Below are 21,712 nucleotides of genomic sequence, written 5' to 3' on the forward strand. Positions count from 1 at the left end.
TTCTGCAGGTTGCTGAGCAGGTCTGTGAGTTTGGGTGTAAGCACATGCTTGAAGGTGACAGCAAGGGTGTGCATGTGTGAGTGAGCTGAAGGGGGTGGAAAATGTGCCTGCACCAGGTTTGTACACACTGGGCCCCAAAGCCTGCACAGGTGCATGTGCGTGTGAATGTGGAGGAGGGGTATAGACGCACACAGGTCTGAACATATCTCTACATACATGACCCTGTGTGCATGCAGGAGTGTGTACACCTACTGAATTATTATAAAATTACACTGACCCTTACAGAAAATCCATACCGGCCTCGGCCTTTCTCCCCCGACCTCTCGACCTCTGGGGTGCCTGAGGAAAGAGTTGACCCGGTCACTGCCTCCCCCTAGTCAATGAGACTTTCTCTATTAGCATAAAACATGAATCTGCTGGCAGCTTGACAAATTATAACTAGCAGCCAGAGTTTTGCCAACTGGCTGGCTTGGGCGCTGTCTATTTATCATTGAAAATGGTAAATCATAAGAATCCAGATGACTTAATTATTCAAATCCACCCAGGACCCGGAGAAGCTGCAGTTCCGTCAATCTCAGCCCTGGGCTCTGGGAGAAGGGCAGGGAGAGAAAGGCTCGTGCGCTGGGGAAGCAGGTTCAATCGCCATCCTCCCCTCTGCCAAGCCGCAGGTCCTCCTCTACAGCCCCTTCCCCTCCCTGCCTTCCTGTCCATCTTTTCAGAAATAAGGCTGGCGGAGTGCTGAGGTGGCTGGTCCTCCCAAGCGTCTCCTTCACCTGTCCCCACACCCGCCGCCCCTTGCCCATGCTGGGTGCTTCTCAGCTTCTGTGTGGCGCGCCCAGCTCTCTCCATTTCAGTGCCTTTATTGTAATATCTTCTCTTACTCTGATTCTTTTCACCATTTCTCTTCCTCCCCCTACAGATGGTTACTGACCCCGCCCCCCCCCCCCACACACACACACGTGGCTTTTCTGATGGAGTTTGGCCTGCTCTCCTGGCCCCTTTGTTTTCACTGTCCCTGAGGTCCCCACTCAGAGTCCTCATACTCCGCACTGCACCATGGCCCACCCTGCGCTGCAGTCCCAAACGTCAGCCTGCTCTTCTCTTTCCTGGGTGGCCACGTGGAAGCCCAAAGTCAGGGCATGATGTTGAGCTTGCTCCCCATCGTTCCCTTTCTTCTGTGGATTTCTACCCAGCTCGGGAGGCAGTGGACAGGCTGTCAGAGACGCGGCACCCCCCCCCATTCCATTGGAGCAGGGCTGTGTTCCAAGCAGGCCTATTCCTAGGCCATCCCCTTGGCTCCCAGCATGAAGACACCTTAGGCCTCCGCCGAGGACCTGCCCTATGCCAGCCCTTCCAGAAGAAGAACTCATTCACAGAACAACTGTAGATCCAGAGGTCTGATGCTGGCCGTCTAGGCAGTGCTTTGATCTGTGGCTCCTTTTATCTTTGTGTCCCTTAAATATGTCCACTATTTCCATTTCTTATAGCCCCGGACCCCAAGGAGTTTGTTCTTCCATCCCCAGGGGAACAGTAATGTCACAAAGCCCCCCCTCTCTGAATGGCATTCTGGCTTCTTTCGGAGGGTCTGCTGTCTCTGCAAGAGCCCCCCGGGGACCCATCAGCCCACTACTCTGCCTTCAGATGCCCCTCAGTTTGCTCTTCATGTGAATCAGTTTGGTTCCATCAGTGTGGATGTGTGTGATACACCCTTCTGTGGATAACCTGGACTCGGGGCATATTGACAGTTTGTGCCTAGTAATATATGTTCCTGCACACGTATGGAGGCCAGTGCTGTGTGTGTGTGTGTGTGTGTGTATGTGTGTGTGCACTTGACACACACTTCAATGAAGAGCCCTTATGCTAGAACAACAAGTGACAATGTCCCCACCAACAGGACACCTTAGGAAACAGCCCTTTCACTCCATTCCATTTTAAAGTCTCTGAGCAATGTTGCTCTTAATAAAATATTGGACTTTCATAGAACTCTAAAGAAGATGCTACCTGTTTTGCTACTGAAAGTAAGTTCTTCCTATAGTCTAGCTTTCCCTGCCTTTCAGGGTAGAGTCAGGGGATGGTCAGGAATCTTGGGAGGGGACACCCCATCCAGAGAACATATATGACATACAGAGGACCCTTCCACACCTAGACATTCTTCCTGTGAAAGCACTGCACCCCTCCCTCTTTCCTTCCTCCTACCTTCCAGTCCAGGTTGATATTTAACAAGGGCAGTGGTGAGGGATCAAGACTCAAAAGCAAGCCATGCAGCTGGAAGGCAGATCAATAAAGGGAGACAGATTGGAGACAGGTTTCTCTCACTTCTTCGCCACCTCCCCCGCCCCTTCTGGCTCAGCACCCCTGCCCAACTCCTGACAGCAGGTGGGTGGCAGAGCCAAGCCCTGGCCTCTCTCTGCCCTTCTAACTCAAACAGGTTCCTAATCCCTGGGTGGAGGGTAAATAGCCTCCAAGCACAGCCAGGATCAACCACAGAAATGCCACTAACGTATCTGGAGGCATGGTCCCTGCCCCTGCCCCCAGCCCGTGTTACTAATTAGCCCACCGGCTTGGGAGAAGCTGGGAAGGAGTGGCGGGGATGCCTTTGTGCAGGCTCCCTGCAAGCCTGGGTCTAGCTCTGGATAGTGTCTCTGGTGCCAGACAAGCTGAGGGTGGCAGAGGGATTCCTGCTCCCTCCCCACTCACTGACTCCTAAATCAGCTCAAAGGCAGCCGGAGGTTCCTTCCCTCTGCACTCTCCCTGGATCTCCCATCTCCCCTTGGCTGTTCACAGCTGGGAGGCAGGTGGGAGACAAGAGGGAGAGTGAAATCAGCTCCGGAAATCAAACGACCCAATAAAAAATTAATTGTCTAATTAAAACCATGAGGAAGCCCCTTGCCAGAGTTTGGCTCTGAGTCGTCAGGGCTATAAAGGGTGGGAAAATGAGTCTCAGCTCCTAATAAATTCCTGATTTGCAGCTTGGTCTATCAGCAAAGGAGCACCGAGCGTTCTGCCTGGCTAGGCCTCCTGGAGGTCATTCCACCCCTTTCTGGCCCCCAATTCAGGCCATCACACCCTTCACTCCACGCATATCTGGCTCAAGCCCAGAAACAGGGTCTTATCAAAAGAGACAGAAGCCACCACCCAGAGCAGGCAAGTGTTCCCGTGCCTGAGCCTCAGTCTCCCTGATCTGAGGCTTACCCATTTCTTCCCGGGCTTTCCTCAACTGGAGTTCTTCATTCAGCTTAACTATTAATTGTTACGAGTTTTTGTAGAAGGTTTGCTGTGACCCCACTCCCTCCACTTTTGTGAAAAGTACATTTTTACATAATTCACGAACTGACAGATTCCCCTCTCTTAGACCTTCATGTTGAGTTTTACAGATGAATGACAGAGAACCAAGCTCAGAAATTCATTTCCCATCTAAAAAAACATACTGCTCTCATTCTTCCCAGTTGACCGAATCCTCTGGAAGATTGAACACAGAGCTTGTCCAGAAAGGCATGCAGTTAGGCAATGCTCAAATGCAGGTGGAGGCCCCCACCTCCTCCCTGGGCGATTGTATCACCTCTTCACTTGGTCTGCCATGTCAACACAGCCTTCAGTTTCTACTCCCTCCCTTCCCTGGCCAGGGCAAATTCACGGTGCCTCCTCATCAGTGGCATTCATTCATTTGTCCTTGCAGGAGAAGGGGGGGCTAGCATATTACACTCATTTATTATATAAAATACATGAAGGCATCCATGTCTGTGACTAGCTTCTTTAAACAAACATGGCAGAACAAACAAGGGTTGTCCTTCAAAACAATTCCCTTAGGAGGACTTATATGTACTTATTCTACATGAACCACTAGTGATTAAAACATTTCTGCAAGGTCTTCTTTAAAAATGGACTTTAGAGGGGCTGGGGCCGGGGCTACGCGGTAGAGCACCTGCCTGGCATGTGTGAGGCACTGGGTTCGATTCTGAGCACCACATAAAAATAAATAAATAAAAGCCACACACCCTGAAGGCAACGTCAAAGGAGGAACTGCAACCTTGTGTCGCTGCAGCCTTGCTCCAAGGAGGGGAGCTCCCCTCTAGGTGACTACTGGGAGGCACTCCTTCAGTCACGGCTCACTATGGCCACATCTGGAGCATATTATTTATTGTTCCTGATGATCCTCCTTTCATTCATCTGGTTGTTATTTTTCATCCTAAACAATGAACTAAGCTTTCCTAAGAAGGAGAAAAAGGAAAGGAAACAAATTCCTAACCCCCATCTGGGTCAGGATCCCATTTCTGTTTCAACAAATTCCCATGCACAAGTGTGACCCACGTGGCCAAGCCTACTTCTCAGAACCTCAAACCTAGAGGCTTGACTGTAGACTGGTCTGCTGGACCTCATATTACCTCCACTCATACTTACCTATGACTTATCCTGCCCCACCTAGGAATTTTAAGACACTTTTCCTTTCCCCATGGATAGACTTTGTTATTTTGAATCACTGCTAATTTAATCTAAGACTGTACACCACTCCAAGGACCAGCTGTTCCGTTTTCTGGTGGCTACTGATGAGGACTTAGTTTTGGAGATTATTTTGCCCATCTCTATGTCTCCGGGCAAAGCCTCATTTGAATGCTGCTAGTTCTCAGGTTGCCTGTTTGAGCTTATGAACAGAACCCTGGTCTCAAAAGGACATTAGCGGGGAAGAAAAAGGATATTAAGGCTGCCTGCTATCTCACATCTCTGGAGGGAGAAGGGGCATCTTACATGAAATTCTATGTGAATGGCACCACCTAGAGTTGTGCTCCAGGAATGCAATGATTGGTGTTCCCAGAGCTGAGCAAGGCTACCATCCTGCCACCCAGAGAGGCCTGGTGATCCAGTCAGCCTCACTCATCCCTCCAGGATGAAAAACCCAAGTTTTGACAACTAAGGTGTCAACACCTCAGCCCCTAAAAAGGGCTCAAAGAGATCCTCCCTACCTCATTGGCAGCTAGGAGATCTGGGCTCAGCCCACAGCTCACCAATCTTCTCTTCATCCACTTCAAAGGCAACTCCAGCTTCAAGAGGACCCCAGGATATGAAGCAAGGCTGTTCTGTTCCAAGCATGGTGTGGGGCGATGCTGCCAGGGCACAGGTCAGGCTGGGCCTAGAAATCAGAGTGGGACCTCAGACCTCAGCCATCCCAGAGTCGGGGGAGGGGAGAGCAGGTGATGGAGGATCGGGTACAACCCTGAATGCAGAACAAATGCTTACAATTTTCCTGTTCCCTCCTAGACACCAGGCCCGCCAGACTCTCACTTGGGTCCTCACCAGCTGGCAAGCCTGTTTTACCTCCTTGCCATCTGTCAAGCCTATTCACCTGAATGTCCTCTGCCTCCTCCCCCTCGCCCTTCCTTTCCCTTCTCTCAATCCTCAACCTCTTTCCCAAAGTCTCTGTACAAAACCTACTGACCTTGCAATCTCCACAACACCCCCTTGAGCACTGATTCTCTCAGCTTGCAGAGCCCTTAAGATCCCTGTGTCCTTACCTTACTAGACAGAAGCTCCTACTCACCCCATTAAGTTGGACATCACTGATTCAGCAGGTCATAGAAGCTCAGCCACAAGAGCTCCACACGAAGCTAAGACAGCACTAGCACCTGGAGGAGAAGGTCAGCCAGTCCACAGCCAACCAACCCTGACGAAACTCCTCCTTCATGCAGGCACCATATGAAGTAGGGGAAGTTTGGCCCCAAGAAGCATCTGGTCTCAGGTGACAAAAACAAGACACATCCACTCCAGATTTTAAAATAATAAGAAGAAATCTGACCATAAAGGTGAGCTTTATGAAAAATAAGCTCCAGAGGCAAGAGAAAGTGCCGTTAACTTGGGTCCTTGCAAAAGACTCTAAGAAGAGGTCAGATAGGAGCGGCCCTGGTGGCTTTGGAAAGGCTGAAGGTCCATTGCAGGCCTGCATGCTGCTGAAGAATCATTGCAAGGGTTGTTCTGTATATCAGTATCCGTCATGGAAGAAAAATGGGCTCCAGCTACAGCAGGGTAGCATTACTGAATACCGACTCTCTGTCAGGCACTGGGCCAGGTCCTAGGAATACAAAGAAGGCCATACCTTCAATGCTCTGCCAGCCTAGATGGGGAAGAAACCACAAGTTAATCCTTATAGTGCAACATGGGAAGAGCCAATACTAGATACACTCAGGGCATCACGGGGCACCATGTACACACCTAAGCCTCTGTTGGGGATGGGAAAAGAAAAGGGTCAGAAACAGCTTCCTGTAAAGCAGGTATGTAAACTAAGCAAAATCATGCAAATGATTCTTCTTCTCCCATGCCATATCCAACTGAATTTCCACCCCAAGAAAAAACATTGGCTTTTTCTTTGGTACAACAGACTGAACCCAGTGGCACCACTGAGCCATATCACCAGCCCTTTTTATTTTTTATTTTGAGATGGGGTCTCACTAAGTTCCTTAGGGCCTTACTAAGTTGCTGAGGCTGGTCTTGAACTTGCAATCCTCCTGCCTCAGCCTCCCAAGCTGCTGGGATTACAGGTGTGCCCCACGTGCCAGCTGCAACTGGCTTCTTAAACCAAGGTCACAGTGGGGTGTCAACATCCAGCCCACTCTCTGTCTCCTGCTGTTATCTAGGATGCCTCCCTGCCCCATCAGACCCTACAGTGCATCCCTCCTGCCAGAATGATGCCTAGGAGCTCTATGATTCCCAAGGCTTGACAGAAGTGGGGAATGGGGAGGAAAGAGCATCCTAATCCCAGAATTCTCATACTCTGAAGCCTTCCTCTTTCCCGCCCTTGGGGAGGATGCCCCTGTTTCCCCCTACCCCAGTTCTCCACCCAGCTCCCTCCCCGCCCTGCTGCAGCTGCTCCACCTCCCCCATCTTGAAAGAATGCACCCTCCCCTCCAAGTCTCCTCCACAGGGTGCAGAGCAGGAGGGAGGCAGCATATGGCCCCATTTTCCTTGGCCTGTGTAAGCTATTTTGGAAATGAGAAACCCCCTTGCCCTTTCCTCCTCTCTGGGGAGCACCCTCCCTCCCTCTGCACATTCCCCAGAAGTTCTCAGACTGAGATCCACCCTACGTGCAGTTATGTGGTGAAATCACCCCTTTCCTCCCCCAGAGGCTCTGAAACTGGGAAGAGAGCGGATTCAACCCTTTGATGTAGGCACGTTTTAAAAGGCCCACCTGTCCCCTCGCTCCCTACGACCCCCGCCCTGCCTGAACTGCTGACTGCTGGAGCCCCTCATCACAGCTTTAAATCCCCGGCTACCCCCACCCCAGCTTGGCCCAGATCGGTCACACGCACACCCTCTCCTGCTGGGGGTAATCAAACCCAACCATGCTCACTCAGGGACATCTGTCTCCCGCCAATACGGAATGATCCCAAACTTGAGGGGTTCTGTGACACTTAAAAGCTTCAAGCAGGAAGATCTGCAATTTCTCTTGGACCAGGGCCTGTGAGGAGGGTCGCTCAGAAACCCCTCGTTTGATGTTGTGCTTTCATGGCTGCGGTTTGATCCAGATGTTCCCCAGTTGTGGGATTTTCTCACTGGGAGGGAGGGGCCCTTGGCTGTGAAGACATTTCCATCATGTGCACATTTGGATCCGGGCTGCTTGGGAGGGGGAGTTCTTCCAGCTCTCGGCAACCCCACCCTTTCCCCCAGGTCACATCCTTTCCCTTAACATCCAAAGAAGAGAGAAGAATCCCAAACAGGGAATTCCCACTAGCTTGCTGGCTTGCTGTGTAGCTGTCCAAAAATGGCCCTACATCTCTGTTCTTCTGGTTTCATAAGATAGAGCTGGAGTTAGTTCCCCATAGTGGTTCCTAAATCATGGGAATAGGAAAGGGAGTTCAAGAATCAAATTTCTGGCCAAGATACAAAAATTATCTAAGAAATTGTGAAAGGAATTGGACTCAAAGTGGATGAGTCAGGGTTCTTGAAAAAGCAAGTGACTGTCCCTCTTCCAGGACAGTCTCTCAAGGACAGAAGTGAACTTTTATGACTGTCTGCTCCCTCAGAGCTTCAAAAGGTCAAGGTCATGTCCCCTCAAGGGCTTCAGTGAAACCCTGGAAATCTCTCTTTCAACTTTAAGAGACTTCAGTTCTGCTGTCCAGCCTCCATCATTGTGTGCTGTAGCCTGAGGTGGCTGTGGTGTTAGTCCCACTCAGGGATCCTCTCAGGCCTCTGGCAATCCCTCAAAGGCCTTCTGGAGTCACCTAGATTAAAAAGAAAAAAAATCAGGTTGCTCCTGGAGCTGTGCTGGTGACCCCATAAGCACTTGGCTTCTTGCCTCCGCGTGGGAGTCACAGCCTAAAATGGATAGATGGATGCCGAGCACTAGAGGACAGATGGACCCCAGCCCTTACTGGTCCAAGGCACGAGCCCATGAATGATCCTGGAGGACTTTCCTCAGCCTCAAGTTTGCGTAAGTGGACTTTGTGCCGGGGAGGGACCTGCATGGGGAGAAGCAGCAGCCTGGGGTGCTTGTTGCAAGAAGAGAAATTTCCAAGGAAGCAGAGGTTGGAAGACACTGAGTGGCACAAGACATTGGGAGGAGCCATAAGAAACAAGCCAGGGGGAAAAGGGCACTGTGCCCTCTTGGAGTAGACGGAAGGGAGGGCTGGAGCAAGAGTGGGTGGAAGGATGGAGAGAAGAAGGTTAGAAAACCTCCATGTGGTTGTTCCACCTGTAGGATTGGAACAACTGTCCCCAGCTCCCTCTGCTCTGTGTAGCACATTTAGGGACAGTTTTTCTCAGGGGGCCCTGAGGGACAGTTCTCAAGCCTCTCCCTCCCCACAGAATTTGATCCAGCCCGGCACAGGGGGGTCAGGTCATGATGGAGACGGGGGTGTATGACAATGGGGCTCACTGGCTTGAATTTTTTCTTATTCCCCCATGTCCTCTCTCCTAGGCAATCATTTCTCATTTGCCTGGTCTTAATACCCCATATGTCTCTAGCTCAAAGAGCTAAGAAACACTCCATCACTCTTAAGCTGGGCCTTGCCACCTGCAGGCCCCTCCCTCCCGCACATATGTTCACACACTGGGGCAAGTGGTGAGCTCCGGCCCCTCCAGCCCCTCTCCCCCACCCCACCCTTCTCATCTTTCTGAGAAGGATGAGAGCCTTCTCTTTAGGGGGTGGGCATGTAAGGGATCCTCACAGCTGGAGAGCAGCTGGAGGTGAGAGCCCCACCTAGCCTGTGCACTCAGGGTGACTCCCTGGAGGGGACCAACGTTGAGGGCAGAAGGTGTGGGGAGCCGGGAAAATTCCTGCAGTGGGGTTTGGACTGGGAAAGGGGTGGATGCTCAGCAAGGGGTCCTCGGTCTCAGGGAGGAAATGGCCAGTGGCCAGGCACCAGCTGGCTCCTGTTCCTCCTCCCTCTCACCCACCTCTCCACTTTGCCATACCGTAGAATCCAGGTGGACACACCTACTACAACTGTCTCATCCCTCCTTGTGACTTCACCTCCACCATCAGTGCCAATCTCTCCCCCACCCACTGCAGGGTACTAGAGTCTGATGCAAGTCTCCACCCCAGAGGCAGGCCTGACCACAGCTCCTGAGGATGCTGTGCACAGGAAGCTGAGGTGAGGCCAGAACTGCTCCTGGCTCCTCTCCTGAGGGGCTAGCAGTCTCCCAGCCCATCCTCAGAATCACTTTTCCTGAGCTGAGATGAAGAGTTGAGAGGGGAAGGGCCAGAACGAACGAGGCTGGGACTGGGGACAGCAGTGCCCTCTGCATCCTCTTCATATTCCTGTATGTAAATAGTTTCCCCCAAAGAACCATGGAAGGCCCCATCAGTACTCCTCCTCCTCCTCTTCCTCCTCCTCCTCCTTCTCCTCCCCCCTTCCCCCCAACCCCACAGTTACCAAGACAGAGTTATTTGGACAATCTCTACCTGCAGGTCTGGGTTAGAAGTTTGAGTGGGGCCTGGGCATGTAGCTTGAGACCTTGGACTCCATCCCCAGCACTGCAAAAAAAAAAAAAAAAAAACGGGGAAAAAATTAGGCAGAAGTAAGAGACATCTCACCTGTAATCCCAGCAGCTCAGGAGGCTGAGGCAGGAGGATCATAAGTTCAAAGCCAACCTCAGCAAAAGCAAGATGCTAAGCAACTCAGTGAGATCCTGTCTCTAAATAAAATACAAAATAGGTCTGGAGATATGGCTCAGAAGCCATTGACATTGAGCACCCAGTGCTTGGCACTGGGCTGGACTCTGCTGGAGGAGATGGAAGGAGAACATCTCCCTGGGCTTCCACCTCACACAACCCATTAACCCATAAAGGTACATATTACAAATCCTGGAGACTCTCATGCCTGAATAGAACTTTGTAATCTTGCGTCATTCTCATTCAGGCAGGCAATCCTATGTGAATATCAAGCACACAAGCTAGACAGAAGAAAGAACTTCCATAGGGCATCAATACTGTATAGAAAAATCATCCAACTTGAAGGATTCTCTTCTTGGGAGGCAATGAACGAGGAGCACCCTCACCTTGCTGAGCCAGAATTAAGGTAAGACTCCTGTCTGAAGGCAGCAGAGTGGCTGAAATGCCCCCCTGCCCCCCCAGATCCTACCTGGAACAGAGGGGAGGAGGAGTCTCCAGTCAATGGGGAGGAGGAGTCTCCAGTCAATGGGTGTGAAGAGGAGGGAACACAGGAAGAGACAGATGGGTAGATGGAGGGATTGGAGGAGTAGGGGGACCAAGGCAGGAGAGATGAATGGTCTTGGCTGGACTGATGGACGAGGCCAGGATGGATGGATGGCGGCTGAGGTTTGTTTACTGGCAGCCCCCAGCCCACCCTCGCCCAGGGAGAGGAATGGAGGCTGGCACATCAGAGGGCTCTTAGGGAAGCTCATGGAGATGATTTAGATGGGAATGAATCAGCTCCATATGGATTAAGTGTCCCTGCAAATCCCAGGACCTTACAGATGAGGGGACAGGGCAAGGGCACTGAGGGGAAGGGGAGGGGGCAGTGTGGAGCTGGTGTAGGGAAACACAGGCCTGGAGCCGTGGAAGGGCTCGGGTGGGCAGGCCTGCGTGGACACAGGCCCCAGGCTTGCGGGTCCTGCTGTTTCTCTGGCTTGGTACCAGGCTTTAGGGAAAGGCCTCCTCCTCTGCCACAAACCCTGCCTGGCTCCCCTGACGGGGGAGACAGTCTTTCTGCCTATGTCTTTTCGTCTTCATTTTTTGGTCCCTCTCGTGACCAGGCCTGTCCCTTCACTTCCTCCGTCTCCATCCACACTCCCAATCCCTCCCTCTGTGTCTCTGCGCCCCTGTCTTTTGCTCTAGAAGCATAAGTGGCCTAAGGAAAGGGCCCATTTCCTACTTACCTCGGGCCTTAGCAGGCCGGGTCTAGTGCTGCCCTGCATCCAGGCACAGGCTTCCTCTTACTTGAACTTCCTCAGGTTCCAGAGGAGGTCAGGAGAACAGGAAAGGCAACATTGATCTCTTTGGCCGGGAGCGAGTTGAGTAGACACGCATTACTTCCAGGCCATGGGAGGCCACGGGTTCTCTACTGGCTGGGACTATGGAGGTACCATCTCCCCTTCCCCTGCCCTACCCTCAGCAAAGGACCCCAAATCAACTGTGGTGATGAAGCCGGCTGCCATGTGGACAACCTGGAGTCAGAGCACAGGGTAGTCACATATGACAATGGTTGAAATATCACAGCCACTCTCCCCCCACCCCCACTGGTGATCTATGGGCTGCGTGCCCTGTAAAAATTATTTATTGGGGCCTCAGAGTGTCCTGATTTAGTGCTGCTGCCTCTGGGGCCGAGAGGCCTGCCTGTCCGCCAGAGTCTAAGCATTAAACGACGCTAAAAAGTTAAACGGCCAACGTTGGGGGCTCACTCAAGGAGGCACCATAAAGCTGTCGGAGCTGCTTAAATCAGGAGCGAGGATTCCCCGGGACATCTTCTCTCCATATGCTACAAGCCAAGAAGGCTCTCCTCACTCTCCTGCCATTCACCCATGCCCAGCAGCCCACAGAAGGCAGGAGGCACAAGAGCTAGGCACCCAGGATAGAGCCCCAAAGAAGGTCAAGGATGACCTTCTCCCCAGGGGTTCCTCCAGCACCACCTGGGGCAGGGGCTCAAGAGCACAGGGAGTCACACTGTCCAGCCCTCTGCCTCGGGGCAGGTGGTCTTCTTGGTCAATCTAGTTTTTTGTTGTTGAGTGAGTTAGGTGTTTTTTGCAGGCCTGGGGACTGAACCCAGGGCCTCTTGTATACTAGGCAAGTGCTCTACCACTGAGCTACAACCCAGATCTGGTTTTTAAGGACTTCCAGCCAAAGAAATCTCACAGTCTGTTCCCATGGCCTGTGCAGAGGAGTCTTTCCTAAGCGTGTCTCACTTCAATCCGTGTTCCTGCGGGTCTAACCCTTCCTGCCCAAGTTGGAGGGGGTGTTCGGACCGAACTAGCCCATGCCCTCTGACCTCCTGTGTTCCCCACACCTACTCATGTGGCTCTTTGAGAAACAGAGACTCACCCATTGCAAATTTCCATCCACCAGGCACCCCTGGGTGCTGGCACGGTGCTCAAGCTTCACAGACAGGTTTTCGCTGCTGAGCCCCAGCCCATGCTGCCACCACCCGGCCACCACTGAGCACAAGGGAAGGTGGGTCTCTGCAGGCTGTCTATCATGCTTTCTTTCAGCAGCAATAAAATTCACCTCTTAAAACCTCCACTTGGGTCCCTAATATTTGCCTGGCTATATATCTCCGGTGATATATGGACAGAAATTGCTCATAAACGGCTATAAACCTCTTAGTGGAGCTGGGGAGGAGGTGCATGAGGGTAGGCACAGCCCAGGCTGCAGGAGGATTTGAAGCTGAGCCACTTCACTGAGCATCCAAAAGCAGACGCTGGATCCCAGCACTAGATGTGGGGCTCTGGTAAGGATGAAGGAAGGAGACCCAGAAGAAGATCTAATGCCCAGCAGGTGGTATTATGGAACTGTCTCAACTTCTTGCTCCAGTGACATGCTGTGTAGCCTTAGGCAAGTCTCTCAACCACTCTGTACCATGCTTCCCATCACCAACACGAGGATAAAGACATCTACCCAGGCTCGTGCATTAAGTTGTCATGAGGATTAGATGAAGAAACACAAAGAAAAAGTAGAGAGGTTGTATATGCTGGGTGCTGCCCTCAGATGGGCAGGGCGTATTTGGAAAGCCTACTCTATGCTGATACTTCACCTAATTATCCCTCATCCTTCAACACCCTGCTGTGTAGATATTAACTGTCGTTATGTTGCGGATGCCAAACCCCAGGTTCAGAGAGGTGTGCACAGGCTGTCAGCGCCAGAGACGGGATTTGTACCAGCCTGATCCCAGAACTGGTGCCTTACCACACATCAGAATGAAATCCTGGCAACTGGAAGAATAACCAGGGGCTTCCACACAGGGCAGAGGGCTGAAGAATGCCTTCTTGCTGGGGTCCACCCCTCCCCAGAGTGCAGGCCTTTCTCTGTCCCTGACACTTCTGCTCCAGGCCTCTAAGGGCCTGAGAGTCAAGGGGGTCCCACAGCATATTCCCAACCACTCTACCAAATTACCCAAGAAACAGTTCTCAAAGTGGAAGGCAAAACCCTGGGGCTGTGTGAGAGGCCTGAGCCCCTCTGCCTGGGAACCCAGGAAGCATGGGTCCTGGGTGACCAAGAGAAGAGGGACTTCAGGGGAACAGATACGAACTATGATGGCCATAGTTGCATGGTCCCTGGTCCAGCTCTGCACAAACCAAGCACTGGCTACCTATACTTTCTGGTCACCCTCCTTCTCCGGCCAGCTGCTGGATGCCTCTTCCTTCCTTGACCCCCCAGCCCTCCTGCACCCCTCAACCCACACGCCTACACCCTCCCTCTCTCCCACAGCATCCCCTGAGGCCCCGTCTGTCCCCTCAGGTTGCTCCACCCTCTCCCTCACTGCCTAGAGAGTCCCTGTGCCCCTTCCCTCCACCATGTCCCCTCCTTGTCTTTTCCTTAGGTCTCTTCAGCCCAATTGTCCCCTATGTTTGCCCATGATGCCCCTCTCCTAGTAGCCCCCTAGTTCCTGGATATTCCTTCCTTCAAGCTCCCCCCACTCCAACCCTTCCCTAGTGTCCCCCTCATCTCTTCCCTCCTGCCCTCCAGGACCCCCAGCACCTTCCCGCTCTTGCCTCCTTAATGACCAACCAAGACAAACAGTAGGAAGGCCACCCTTCTGCCCCACACTTCCCCTTCCCCGGTGGCTCCCACCCCCAACCCCACTTTTCTTTAAGTTTCCAAATCAACCTTCCTCCAATAATAATGATAAAGCAGGAAGCCGGGCCGGAGGACAGTGCAGATTTTTCTTCTTGACACGGAGTTTCCGATTAAAGGCAAAGGGACATAAATCCTCCCGCGTAATTGCTGTACTCCAGCTCAGAGCCACTCGAGAGGGAGGCTCCCACCCCCTCTGCCCCTACCTCTGGGAGCCCCACCCCCCATTCTGAGCAGCGCCTGGTTCCCAGAGCCTGAGGGTGGGCCTACAAGGGGGAAGGGAATGGTGCCTTTGTGGGTGAGGCTGTGGTGAGGGGTTGGGATACACTGGAGCCGGGCTCCCTCGTCCCCTGCCAGGGCTCTGAGGTCAGAGAGATGGCCCATGGCCCATCTCAAAGCACCTTCCCCGGCCAACCCACACATTGAAAGCACATTGACAAAGCCTCTCAGGGCTCATTGTCTCATATGATACTTGTAAGGATCTTGAAAATGAGAAACCTATCAGGTGGTAGACAGGGTCCTGGAGACCCATCTGTGCAACTCCCCTCATTTTGTAGGGGAAACTGAGACCTGTCAAAGGGACTGGCTGATGGCAGAGCTGGGGTGGGAATGCTGTCCTAGCCCTAGCAGTATTTGACTGTGGTACACAGAGAGGGGCTGACAGGGTTTGGATCCATTAAATCATGAGCCTAAGTTAAGTGGCCTCCTCCCAAGTGGTTTTCTCATCTGCCAGAGAACCTTTGTTAAGAATCAGAGATGCTTGGTGCTTTTGCCCCACCTTTAGAGATTAGAGGAGGAAAACACTAGAAGGGTGTGTGGATTGGGGTCCCTAACCTGAATCCAGGTTCACACTTACCCCTCCTCCTCAGGACTGCACAGCCAGGGAGCACCACCTGTTTACGCCACAGGTAGACCTCCCAGCTTGGCCTGGAGCTCTGACTCTTCACCCCCCAAAAAGCCATAGAGTCCACGCACAGAGCCCTTCCCATTCTGTTCCCTAACTCTCTCCCAGTACTGCTGCCTGCTCTCCTCCTCCATGAAGCCCTGCCTGATTTGAAAATCTGGGTTCCACTTTCCCTTGTTTCTCCCTGCACTGAACAACCCCCTCCAGCTATTCCTAACTCAGGGTCCTGGAAGCAACCTGACTGACTCTTCTCTCTCATCAGACTAAGGGGCATGGACCTGTCTCCTTCCTCTGAACAGCCATGTCCTAACTCTCCACCCTTCCCACCATCTCCATTCCTACTCCCTCCTCTACCAGACTCAGACTCCAGACAGATCTGTTCATGCGTGACTACAGGAACCCAGGAGTCCTGTCTCCCCTTCCTCAGTGGAATTTTCCACAGAAGGTCCAAGGTTCCTATTTCAGATGCAAAATATTCATGGCTTCTCAGCTTCCCTGGACCCTAGGGACCATTTAACCTGCCCTCCTCCAGCTTCTTGTCTTCAGTATTTTAGGAGAGGGGAGCCCTCAGCTGGGCCAACAAAAGAGAAGGCATATCCTCATGTGTTCACCCATTTCTAAATAAAACTAGCCTCAGCCAATTCCTGCTTGAGCTCTTGGACATTCTGACACAGTGGCAGGCAACTGGGTTCTCTACCAAACCCCGATTGAAGGCTCCATGTTCCACCAAGCCACATGTGTGTCCTGTGTACTCCCTTTTCCTGCTACCATGGCAACACTCAGTGGAGAGGAAAGGCCAATGAGGGCTTTGGAGTCAGAGAACACCCTGCCTGAGGCGTGAAAAACAGTGTGAGAAGCTTTAGATGCTTCCACAGGGAACTATGTTGAGGTTCCTGAGTGGTTTGGGGTGACATTGTAGCACTATCTGTCCTGGGAGTTCTGGCTGTTATGTTTCTATGGGGCTTTGGGGGTGTCATAGTCAATTCTGGATGCCACTGTAGAATTCTGGGCATTCCTGTAGAGTTGGCCTGGGGATCACAGTGGGGTTTCTGGACTTTGCTGCAGGGTTTCTAGAGAGTTACTCCAAAAGGCCACAGGCCTGTGCTACTGCCTGGGCCCAGTGATGAGGTAGCTATAGCAGTTTTAAAAAAAGAAGAAAGAAAAAGAAAAAGAAAAAAGGTAGAGCTTTTTTTTTTTAAACATTTTTGGTTTAGTTTTTCTTAGTTGTCAATGACTTTTATCTTATTTACTTATATGCAGTGTGGAGATTCGAACCCAGTACCTCCCACATGCTAAGGCAAGTGCTCTACCACTGAGCTACAACCCCAGCTCTAGAGCTTTTTTTTTTTTTTTTAAGGGCTTGGAGGGAAAGAGAGAGGGGCCCAGGCTCCCACAGGAATGTGGAGTTTCAGGGGAGCAAGGCCATGCTCCACCCTGTCTCGGTGTTCCTGTCCCGAGTCCTGGCCAACAGCCTTAGTTCATTGGTGATGAGGGGCTGTGGATGGAGAGGGATCCTTACTGCCTTGGGAGTGATTGCGGGTCAGAAAGTACGCATGCTCCTGGCTTTCTGGAGGGAGGAAGGGCCAGGCAGAGGGACCTCCTGAAGTCCCCAGCAGGGTCTTCCTGGGTGTGTGTCTCCAAAAACAACCCTACCCCATTGTGAGAGCCCAGCCCTGGCTGTTGTAGGAGCAGGAAAAGATACAGACCCCTCTCCCCAGAGACCCCCACACTTTCAGGTATAACAGAGCTTCATCTTGGACCCAGGAAAGCAAGTGATGAACTCTTCTTGCAGCTTGGATAACTTCCTGAAAGACAGAAGTACGAAGCAAGGATTAGCAGAGAGGTGGGCAGCCTGGAGACAAGCAGATACGGGCTGAGGGCCACTTCAGAGGTGAGTAAGACGACGATGAGCTCCAACCCTAGGGACCTCGAGTAGGGGAAAAGTCCTTCACCCCCATATCCATCATTCCCCTAGCAAACATTATAAGGACAGCTCTGTCTCGGGCATGGTATCAGAAAATGCATACAAATTAGAGGCAGTGACACACCTGGAGGTGTGTTCTCTGAATCCTGGCTGGGTAAGCTTCTAACTCCCTGCCACTCCAACCCAAGAGAAATGCATTCTCCCTAATTCCAGCTTCCTTCTTCCCTTGGGTCCCAATACTTGCCCCCTGCCATTCAAAAATGCCCTGCTCCTCTCTCTAGGAAGACTTTGGAGCATCTTGGGTCACAGCTACAGCAGGAGGGACTGGGGCTAGATATTCCGAGCACCTTCTCAGCAGCAGGGAGGAGTGGTGCTGAGGAGCTGAGTGGGAGGCCAAGGAAGGAATATGCGAGCTGATGAGTCCAGGCCCAAGATCCTCAGCCCGACTTTGCATCCTGCTGGAAGACGCATCAGTCATCCGCCCAGGGGTGGAGATGGGGCAGGGGGAGGGGAATGAAAAACACCCACAGCCCATTAACCTACTTTTGCAACTTCATTAAAACAGAGTCTTCGACATATCGCCATAAATTGTCTTCTGAGGAGGAAGCCAGATCCAACATCAAGTTCTAACAGTGAAGCCTGGAAGAAGAGACTGGAATAACCTGGGAGGAAGGAACACTGTATATCTGTGGCATTGGGTGGCAGGAGTCATCCCTGAGAGGCTTTGCAGACTGGGCCAGTCCAACCAGGCCAGCATGAGGTCTCTGAAGGGAGCAGGCCACTGTGTGAGGGGCCAGGAAGGGATTTTATATAACACTGTGCACTTGCTACTCTGATGAAGAACCCTCAGAGCTTCCTGGAGTCCCTTTTAACAAAAGCTCTTCACCTTTCCGGGCCTCCTTCCAGAAGCCCTGTTCTGGCCTAAAGCCCTCTTCTGCAAGGTGCCTGCTGAGCATGGTGTCTTTCCTCCAGAGAGCCTGAAGCCAGCACTATCCTGGCTGGGCAGGTGGCCCAGCTCAGAGGAAGGAGAACTGACCCACGGGTAGCAGGGCTGGGCTCCCAAATTCTGACTGGGTAACCTGGATCTAGATCTCACAAGGGTAGTGACTACGTGCCCAGACCCTGGAGAGGGACTACCTGGGTTCAAATGCTGCCTTTGCCATTCAAGGAGTTTGGCCAAGTTATTTAATCTCTCTGCCTTAGTTTCCTCATAGGAATAAAGATATTTCAGAGTTGTTGAGTTTTAAATGGGATCACCCATGGAAAATGCATAACAGGGGGCTGGGTTTGTAGCTCAGTGGTAGAGCACTGGCCAAGCATGTGGGAGGCACTGGGTTCAATTCTAAGCACCGCATATGAATAAATAAATTAAATAAAGGTCCATCAACAACTAAAAAAAGGGGGGGGAGAGAGAGATTCTGGTGGACCGTATTTGCTAAAAGTAAAAAAAGAAAGAAAAAGTGCATGAAATTAGGACCTATCACATCCTAGGAGTCAAAAAAACATGGACTCTTATTATCCTTACTATGAACTTATTTATCTAAGGTTTCACAGACTGAAAAGAACCTTTGATGATCATGGAATCTGAACATTTGTTTTATACATGAGGAAACTAAGGCCCACAGAGGGGAAGTGATTTAGGCAGAATCAGAACCCAGATTTCCTTCCACCCAATAAAAGGGTCTTCCCTGAGGTGTCCCTTCTGGGCCTTAGTTTCTTCATTTGTACAATGAAGTGATTAGAGTAGGACAGTGGTTTCCTTGTTCCTTATTATTTTATTAGGAGTAGGGACTTAGAACCTCTCAGCATCCCGACCTGCCGGGCATGGTGGTGCACACCTGTAATCCCAGCAGCTTGGGAGGCTGAGACAGGAGGATGGTGAATTCACAGCCAGCCTCAGCAACAGCGAGGCGCTAAACAACTCAGTGAGACCCTGTCTCTCTAAATAAAATATAAAATAGGGCTGGGGAGGTGGCTCAGTGGTCAAGTACCCCTGAGTTCAATCCCCAGTACCCCTCCCCCCAAAAATCCCAACCTTCAAAGGTGAACTAGATCTGGAGAAAACAGTGCAAGGCCAAGGGTAGGAGGTGGTCTGGAGTGTGAGCCACGGCCCTTCCTTCCTCTTCCCCAGCAGCAACCCCAGAGGCCTGTCAGAGAAACCCTGTCATAGACCCAGGCCAGAACAGTCTCAGGGCTTCCACCACTGTCACCCAGAAAGATAGGTATCTCCAAAGCCTCATGGAGATGGAAGAAAGACCTCTAGAAAGACTTCCTGGGGTAGGATTATTTTGACACAGTCCCTACACAGACAAGGGGTAGAGAAGAGGGGTGCAGGGGAACGCAGCAGAGGGCCCCAGGGCACAGGGCTGTTCTGCCTGCCCAGGTGTCCCGCCCTGCCTTGCCTCCACTGTTTCCCCGCTTCCCAACTCAGAGCTGCCTACACTCCTGCCATAGCTGCAGCCCAAGAAAACATGACCATAAAACAGACATTTGCTTTAATTTTCACTTGAAGGGGCAATTTAACACAGGTCGTTTGCAAGCTGTTGGGAGTTCTTTACGAGTCTGGATCATGTTTTCCCAAAGTCCTCCCCGCAAAGCAGATTCCTGGGTCAAAGTTCACATACAACTATTTAGGGAAAAGAGAGTTGGAGGGAGCATGGGAGATCTCAGAGATGGGGAATACGTATGTTTTTCAAGTCACATCAACAATGGCCTGGAAAATAAGAACAAGAGAAAGCCAGGCCAGACTAGCCAGCCCCTGGTGCTAAGCAAATGCTGTGTGATTTTATCCAACCCTTTTCCATCTCTGGGCTTCTGTAAGCAAAAGCCAGACCCATCCATCATAAATAAGAAACTTTTGGCTCAGCTCCAGTTTCCAGGGGCCTCCCACCTACTCACAGTGACCTAGATACTCATACACACAGCCAAACCCCACCTTCCCGAGCCCTGACTTTAGCACTTTCTACTTTGGGATCTCTCCAGCTCCCACCTCAGCCACTTCAGCCCCCAGTAAACTACTGACCCTTCTCTGACCTCAATTTCGCATCTTGGGTCCTCTGCTTGTCTTCGAGGGTCCTCCCTAGGATGAAGGCTTACATTTCACTGGGTCCTCCCAGCTACTCTAAGGAGGGGAACAGTCAACCATCCCCACCTCCTTCCAAGACTCAGCTTGGCTTCCTCTCCCTTGATTTTCCCACAGTTCTTCCTTCCCCTCTCCTCTCCAGAGTCCAGGGCTGAGGCATTGGAGGGAATAAACCTCCCACACCATGAACTGTGTCTGGGTGCATCCAAGGTCCTTGGAGATCACAAGTGGGGTAGGGGCTGGAAGTTGGGACCAGAGTGCCCTGAACATGCACCAGTTCCCCTTTGGCTCCCTGCAAAGGAAGTTTCCTACCTCTAAAGGTATGTGGGACTCAGTGATTTGGGGATACACTCTGGGGCCTCCATCACCCTCTTCCAGGGGCAATGTGGGAAAATGAAGAGGAGCCAGTGGTTGTAAAGTAAGACAGGGGTCTCTCTTCACTCAAGACCCCTCCTCTTCCTCACATTTCAGAGGAATTTTCCTGCTCTCTTGGAATTCCAGCCTCAGTATTCCCAGAGAAGGGTGATGAGGCAAGGGGTCAATTCTCAGGCTGGGAGAGACCTAGAGGTCAGAGTCAGGAATGGAAGGCAGGATGAGACAGAGGAGGCAGGAATATGGGAACCTGGGGGCGGGGTGGGGAAAGCTGTGATTCCTGCCATAGCAGCAGCAGTTGCTGAGGAGACTCCACCAGGGCACTGACTAGAAGCTCTCCGAGGCGGTCTAAGAAGCAGCCAGACCTCCCAGCAGGCTGCTGATCACAGACTCCCTGTAGGCCCCAGATGCCAAGCTACTTGGGCTGATTTGAGAGGAGGTGAGTAGGGGTCCTCCCGGGCAGTTATCAAGAGGACAAGAAACAGAGCAAAACCCACAAGAGGGGGGCTGGGAATGGAGGGGGTCCAGACACTATTTCCCCAATAACACTCCACGTGAGTACCTTGTGCATGAAGTAAGCTCCCACCTACATGCCTTTTTCTAAAGTCTGAAAGAAGCCTGTAACACTAATCCCACTTTTGTGTGAGTAAACTAAGGGTGCAAGAGGTAAAAGAAGCAGCTCAAGATTGCTTTGGATTTGTCTAGACCTGACGCCAACCTGCCTTCTCCCTGAGATGGGACCTCTCCAAACTGAAGTTCAATGCCATTGATCTAGTTACCACCTCCAGTCTCCCAATTGGGAGGTTAAAAGAGGCTACCTATTCATATGTCTACAATTGAGCATTTGTCTTCATCCTTACCACAGAGACACAAAATCTCAGAGTAGGGAAGTCCAAACCTTCTCACAATGCAATTAGGAAACATGCCCAGAGAGGGGAAGCAGCTTGCTCAGGGTCATGTGGCCAAAAGAGTCGGAGCTTGGATTTGATCCACTTTAGAAGGATGCTCTTCCCTAGAGCCAGGTTCTCAGCCATTTACCTATATAGATGCCAGGCACCATGTTAGGCACCAAGGAATAAACATGAATAAATACAGGCCCTGCCTTACAAGACTCAGAAGTAGGGAGACAGGGTGCTCTCACCACCACCTGCAGAAAGATTTACCCTCCAAATGCCAAGGACCACCTGCTAAGGAAGA

This window comes from Spermophilus citellus (assembly GCF_964194105.1).
Source record: "Spermophilus citellus genome assembly, chromosome: 10".
Taxonomy (NCBI): Eukaryota; Metazoa; Chordata; class Mammalia; order Rodentia; family Sciuridae; genus Spermophilus; species Spermophilus citellus.